Raw genomic sequence first — 7,612 nt, 5'->3', positions numbered from 1 at the left:
TTGCTCCATACACTACAAAAATACAAAAAACCTTATAGTGGCCAGTAACTAGGGTGCTCACGATCACTAAAAGGAAAGCTGACTCTTGGCACGAGATTGGTTCCGTTCCACTTATAGAAAGAGATATGATTTTTATGGAACCTGCGTTATAAGTGGTGAAGTTATGCTAGTTTAGTTTGACAGAAAACCTCCAATCAACAAGCAGAGGTTTCGTTGAGGCCAGAGGCCAGAAGTAGCGTCCAGCTGTTATCGTATGTATTAGGTCCAGTACTATCACTTTCTGAAGTAAATTAATTCAGATGTTTTTGTATTTCTTTACGTAAATAGAGTTGATCCTTAGTTTTCTCACTTAAAATATATAACTCATCCGGTTCATCGGTCTAATCTCAAGAAAATTCCCATGGAAAGGGGGAGGAGCAAAGAAAGGTCTTCCCTAGAAATTTGTCCCTTTTGCAATCATCTGCGCGCCTATCTATACGGTACCCACGTCCGCTTGTTTCCAAACACCCTGAGCTCGATTTCGCCCCACATAAGGTAATTCAAAGGATTTCGGGTACTGGATTCCGGACTCGTTCCGGATTCCAATCGTTAGTGGGATTTCGGATTCCTTGAGCTGAATTTCCGATTCCAAAGTCCAGGATTCCGAATACCACGGGCAAAACTTTCCTGTATTCTGGAATTTGAATCATGAGGCGATCCATTCTCCTGCAGAAATCAGCTTAATGAACTGTGATCCTCATGCCGATCTAACCCGGCTTTAACCATTGATTTCCGGTAACATTCTGCTGCTGTCTCTGTGACTGCCGCATTTCCAAGACAACTTACGATAGTAAAAATGACCCAGAGGAAGACAGCGACTGCAGCGATGTTGAACAACTGGTTGCCACTCCCAAACAAGGACATGGAGAAAAAGTGTCGACGAACGGCTTTACTCCTCAAAGGAGTAAATTGGGGACCACAGGACACGAAACGGGGAAAATGAATAAAGGTTTTGATAATGAAGGGGAAATACCTTCCAAGAGTGATAATTGGAGGGGTACACCTCGTGTTACGTTTTCACGGCAGCCATAACCATGATGGAAAAGAGTTTGAAAATCGATTAGCAAATAGCGTGATATAAATGAATGAAAAGACGCTAACAACTTACGTCACAACGAACACAGAAATTCGCCACTTTCGCATTGCTCCGTAATAAACTTTTTGTGCCCCCTCCCCCCAGACCTTCCCTAAAGCAACATTGTTTCCAATTTCTCCCGGCTATTACAGGGGGGACATTACAATAGTCCGCTCCCTCCCCCCAAGAAAAAATGAAGACAGTGCTTTTGCAAAATTTGGCGTTGGGGCGGGGGGGGAAGGTTGAGGGGCAAACAGGGTGTATAAGTGGGCAATGCAATAGTCGCGAATAAACGACCGACATTTTCTTGTAAAAAAAAAAAAACCTTAGTTAATACGGCCAAATATTTTTGGCCCATTGGTGATCGTAACAACGGAGTTCCACTTTATCGAATGTACTACGTGTGCAGGCTGGAGTTATTTAGGTCACTAGTGTCCACACGCTGCCCATCGATGAAGTGTAGGCTTGTCACAGTGTTGACCTCAAACACAGCATAAACTGAAGACAAGTTAGAAAACATAGCACAGGGGGTATTTGTACTTTACGATTGTCAAATAATAAAGGAAATTCGACAACAAATGTCTTGGCCTCGTGGCCTAATGGATAAGGCGTCTGACTTCGGATCAGAAGATTCCAGGTTCGAGTCCTGGCGGGGTCGTGCACGCTCTTTTTCAATATTGGTTCTTCGTTTGACACGATGCATTTACTTTTGTGTTAAGATAAAAGAATAATTTTGGCGTGAAACTCATCAATTTACTCGAAAGTCGTAATACTGTTCAAAATCTTTTTTTCTTTTTTTCAAACTAGCTTTAGTCTATGTGCAACGTTCTGTTTGTAATCAATTTCAATCGTTTCCCATATTTCTGAAGAACAGCTCGAACAAAAATCAACCTACAAAGAGAAAATTTCAAGCGATATTTTCTAAAAGTTTTCTTCGCACTGATCTAAAGTTTTCACTTCAGAGCTCATGAAGACTTATTAACCAGCTAAACACGGAGTTAATTTCACTATTACAGTTACCGTAATAAGTTTTTAACAAATAAAATTTCCATCGATAGAAAATAAAAAAGCCTTTTTTAGATCCAACAAAATACATTCCTCACGGAGCATTGTAATGTGTACTGATTTTAATCAACATTGAATCTAATTCTTCGATGACTTAAATTGACGAAAGAAAAATCGTTAGGGATTTATTTTTGCTTTTTCGCAACTTTTAAGAATAGAATCAGAAACGGTACTTTTCTCCAGAAGTATCTCATTTGACAAGAGTCCTAAAAATCCTTGAATACGATTGGCTAATCGTACGTTTGTTACAGGTTCAGCTTCGTTTTGCGGTCGGTCCGATGTAATCGGTTGTCAGGGTTGTGTTTTCTCTTACGCGCACAGGATCCAGAGGAGTTTCGTGTGAATAAATGAATTACTTATTTAAAGTCTCACCTTGAAAAATGTCTATACCTGTCGCTTAGCACGATTAATTAGCCCAATGGGATCTTTATAAATCTACTGTAAACGATTTCTTCGCTTCTTATCTGACCCAGATCGACTTTTGAAAATCAATAACCGCAAGCCATATCCTCGCTGGCGCACGGCACGTCACCCGAAGGGTGACCGAAGGGCGACGGAGGCACGTAGTGCCGAGTAAAAGAAAGGACAAGGGAGGAAACTTGTACCACGTGACTTCGTTCGCCGTGAACCGCATCACTCGGTGACGGAAGTGAATGAGACCGGAAAAGCAAAAGCAACAGACCGCTGCTAATTCGAGAATCAAAACATCAGCTGCAGAGAGAGGTTTAAAGATCTCAGAGATCTATGCGAAGGCAACAGAGTTTTAATTAAAGTGAAGATCTTTCATGACTGGACATTTGTTGTACGTTTCAACAGTCTTCGATGTCTTAAGCAGGTTTTGCTTGTGCGAAGGCTTCCCAGTAGTCGCAAAACGCAAGAGGTAATATAGTTGGACCACCGAAGAATGGCACAGTCGTGATGATATTACCAGGGCGGATAAAGGTTGGGCGGTGAAAAGAGCGCGTCCGAGCAAAAAGGTGTGATGCAGTGGACTGGGACCCTGCTTAGAAATGTGGCTTGTTTTCGACTTCGGTCAGGGCCTGCGATGTGGTTTGACCATTAGACACTGGCGCTGTCACTGAATTATGGCAGCTTGATTTGTTTTCTTGCACTTCTTCCTCGTTCCTTTGTGCTGGTACGATGTCTCCGAGAGGCAAATGTTGCTATTTTTTGCGGGAGGTGTAGTGGGAGTAGACAAACATCTCTTTCAAAGGGTTTCTCTTACTTCCATGACTCTACCACTGAATTATATTTTCGTTCTACTACTCGCCAATGTCGATGTTATTCTAAAACCAAAACAACTAAGTACTGTCTAAAACACGAGGGAAAATCTCATCCATGTCATCCATGGCAAAACTAAAAGACAGCAGATCGTGTTTCATAACTAGATGGCGTGTATTTTATAAATGCGTGCAGCTCATGCAAGGTGAAATTATGCTAATTTCAATCACCATCATTTTTTTTTAATTTTGAAAAAAACATCTCATACGTCTTTCTGTTTCTTCGCAACTTCAAAATTAGTTTCCCCTCAGTTTTTACTGTTTACCTTGTTTTGTTTTAGAGAGAAAAACGGAGAAAAAACCTTACAACTAACCTCAATAAATTTTGTTTACATGCGGTTGCCGGATTTGCGACGCATTGCGCGAATCGCCATGGCGCGTTGCACCCGAGAAGCAAAGTTTGAAGCAGTACAACGCCACTATATCAAAATATATCAATCTAATTTTTTGTTATGTTATATAAAATTTGTCCCCCTATAACATATGTAAAAATTAAGGTTAAGAAGTGTTAAGCTTTTGCAAATGAAACGGCGAAAGACGATTAGGTGATATTTTGTGGAAGGAGGAGGTGTTCAACAGTTTCAAATTAAACTCAAATTTTAACATTACACCATAAACAAGTTTGACTTATAGGCATACAGACACAAGCTTATGAAACTGTTTATTGATATTGTTACGAAACAAATTTATCTATTTAACACTGTAGCCTGAAATTACAGAAAGAAAATAGGATTTCCGGTTTGCAAAAAGGAAAATTTCGCCGGTCTTCTAGCGCACCGGAAGCGCGGAAAGAGGGCTCGTGCCAGTCCTACTCCGCATCACACATTGGAAATGTCAAGTATCCACACGGGAAAACATACCAAACAACGTTTCAAATCCAAGCGCCGAAAGATCGTAAACGGCAAAGATTGCGTTACATTTCACAGAACGACCGCTTACCACTGTTGTCACTCCTTTTTTCGCTGGAAGCTACGAGGAGTTTTCATTCCGTCATGAGTGATTCTTGATCAGCGTTTCCTTGAAAGTACGACCCCGGACAGGTGATAACTGAGGACGTTTCGTCAAGACTCCTGTTGTTCAGTCTCAGGCTTTAGCAGGTGCGTAGTCAGGATTTTTCCGGAGGTACGCCCAACTTTTTCTACATGTGGATGTGGATGTGGTCCACCCAGTATTTCACGTCTCTTTTAAATGAGAGGCAGCACTTCTTGTTTACCGTTTCGTTATCAGACAGCGCTTAGGCTCTTAGCCTTTCATTTAATTTTGATCAAATTTTTATCATTTAGTTACTCAGTATACGTTCGATCCTGTCCTTGTAAACTTATACTTTTATACTTTAAGGGAGCTTCATACCTATATTAATTTTTTCTTCGTTTAGTGTCGTCCAAAAGACCCAGTTTTTTGGCATTTTTTAAAAAGGCAAGAAAAAGAGTTAGCATTATAACATAATTTCGAGGCATAAAACGTTCGGTGGTGTATCCTCTTTGCTTTTTACCCTTTTTGGGCCTTTTTTTATGAAATTGACCATCAAATTTTCCGCCATATTGAGTTTGTGTCGATTTGGTGACCATGTCTTGTTGTTTTCAGTCTCCACGGCAATGATGCTGGTGTTTCAGGCCTCCCGTACTCAGATTTCTTGTGATTTTTTTTTCACCCCACGGACCGACCCACCCAAAACCAGGAAACCTATTCGACGCTAAACGAACGAAAAGGGGATGACCTAAGCCTTATCGTTTCTTTTTGGGCTTCCTCACCACATTGCTTCTGCGTGTTTCTGTATACTTGTCTTTTGCTTTGTTTTGTTCTTTTTTGTCGGTAAAAAAAACTGAAACTGTTCAAAGACCCTCAATATTCCCTTTGGAGGTTCTCGAACGCGCATAAAAAAAATGAAAAACGCGATGATTTATTGACCGCAAGGGCAATGGGGTGGGGTTAGGGTTCGTTACTGCGCTCCGGTTCACTCGTACGCTGTCAAATGGTCCCGAAATACAAAATGAAAAATATCTTTGGACAGACTATTCACTTCTAGACATCAAGCATCTTTTAAGATGGCACTTATCGCCTCTCCCTGTTCATGGAGTTGATTCAAGGTGTTGACGTTAATTTCGTGATGCCCTGCATGTTGCCTGGACATGTTTCAAAAGGGCCTTTCCAAAGGTACGGAGTCCGCCGTCACCTTGTCAACCGTGCGAGAAATGATGTACTTCACAAAAACAAAGAGAAGTTATTTTCGATTTGCCCCGCTCCCTACCCCCGAAAGCCCCCGACAGGACCGCTTCAAAGTACTCCCCATGTGGTTGCGCGGGGGATAGTAACAGGTCTACCTAATTGCACCGTGCATCAATGACAGTTTAGCTCAATCAGAGGCCCCTTTTCCCTGGCTAGTTCAAGGTGTGTGCACCTCCTTTAAGCTGTTGTTTTCGGTTCTTACTGAAATTTTTGATTTTGAGGAAATTCACAACGACAGGAGCAGGTTATGGGCTTTTTTCCTAGCCCTAATCCTACATCACGGGAAATCCCTCAGGTTAGGCAAGAATTCGATAATCCTTCCATAATCATCCATTTTTTCACCGCGTGAATTTGGCATTTTTAGCTTATTTCGAGGAAATACTTTTTGCTTCAAATCCAGGGTGGGCTTTTAAACACATTTTTTAAGCCAAATGATTTTTGCGAGAATCTGCTTACCCGAACTTTTCGCATAAAAAACGACAAATACCCGAAAAAAGCTCATGTTGTTGGTGGTGGTGGCATATTTCCGATAAATTCAGCTCAATGTCTCGTGAAGAAGAGTTCAGATCCGTGCCGCGCGCCTCTCGAGGCAAGCGTTCCGTCGAAATGCGAGCCCAAAAACTGGTGGTAAGCGGTCAATCTGTGAAAAGTAACGCAATCTCCGTCGTTTGAGAGCAGCCGAAGATGCTCTTGCCGATGCTGTCCTTGATGTTTTTTATTTCCAGTATCTAGGAAACCCATGCTAAGGTATGAAACATACACTCGTAGGCATTATTCTGTCCGCTAAAGTCTAATTCCTGGACGCAGAAACGTTGTGCTTTTTGAAGTTTATTATTGTGCTTTGCCCTTTGACAACCTTACGTCACTCGTGCGTTTGGAAGCAGAAGATGGCTAAACTCTGCTTTTCTTGTTGGAAAACGGCTTTAAATTTTATCAGATCGCTCGATAAACACGTGTTGGTTTCTGATAGCTGATAACGTTAAATCACTGTTGTTCAAACTGATTTCTTATTGCATTTTTCTGAGTTTTTAGTATCGACCCGCTGAGTCTGGAAAGCTCAAATTTCAGAAAAGTACTACTAGTATTTTTTGGCCTCAAACATTTTCTTTTAAGTTGCCCGTAGTTTTGAAAACAGATTTTGAAAGAAGAGATGACGCTCTTTAACGTGGTATAAGACTCGTTACTGAAATCGAGGTACCAGTCGACGATTTTGGGCTTTGAAATTTGCCATTTTTTCATTGAACGAAAACGTTCAAAATATTGAAAATAATGAAAAATCTCCAAAATATTACACTTTCGTTCAAACTGAGTAAATGACCACTTAGAATGTGTGCAATTAAGTACTCTTCTGAATAAGTTATTTGTTGTCCGCATTAGAATGGATTTGAATTTTAAAACGATTTTTTTGCGACACATGGTCTCGGGCCTGGAAAACCCGGTCCGAGAGCCGCAAAACCAATAACCCCCCGTACGTGGAAAATAATTATCGGATCGAAGTAAAAATTACATTTATGTTCATAGCTTACCTAGTGCTACTAGCTTTGTGAATTTTTTTGAGAATTTTCGATTTTTCACTTTTGTAGACCTCTGGTCGATATTTACTGACATCCGCTCTTAAGTGTTTGCTATAGCGCGCGTTCGAAGTAATGGTAAGTGTCTCTGAAGATTGACGCAAGCCGAAGTAGTCAATGATAGTGGTCGAAAGTTACCGAAATTACCCCGAAGGATTGCGAGGGTGTTCACTAACATTATAGTGTTCACAAGTTGGCGATAGCGCGCGTTCCAAGTAATGGTATAGTTTTCTATGAAGATCGACGAAAGTCGAAGTAGTCGACGATAGTGGTCGGAAGTACCCCGAAGGATTGCGAGGGTGTTCATTAACATTATAGTGTTCGCAAGTTGGGGATAGCGCGCGTTCCAAGTAATG

At 41.2% G+C, this 7,612-nt stretch overlaps 1 non-coding gene across 1 annotated transcript; it reads left to right on the top strand.

The window, feature by feature from the left end:
* Positions 1 to 1,699: 1,699 nt before the first annotated feature.
* On the top strand, positions 1,700 to 1,772 carry Trnar-ucg (transfer RNA arginine (anticodon UCG)). Its single transcript has one exon. It is a non-coding gene; the product is annotated as a tRNA-Arg (tRNA).
* Positions 1,773 to 7,612: the final 5,840 nt, after the last annotated feature.

Source organism: Porites lutea, chromosome 6, assembly GCF_958299795.1.
Source record: "Porites lutea chromosome 6, jaPorLute2.1, whole genome shotgun sequence".
In the NCBI taxonomy this organism is placed as follows: Eukaryota; Metazoa; Cnidaria; class Anthozoa; order Scleractinia; family Poritidae; genus Porites; species Porites lutea.
Note: the sequence above shows the minus strand (reverse complement) of the source record. Positions and strands in the feature narration are given on the sequence as shown.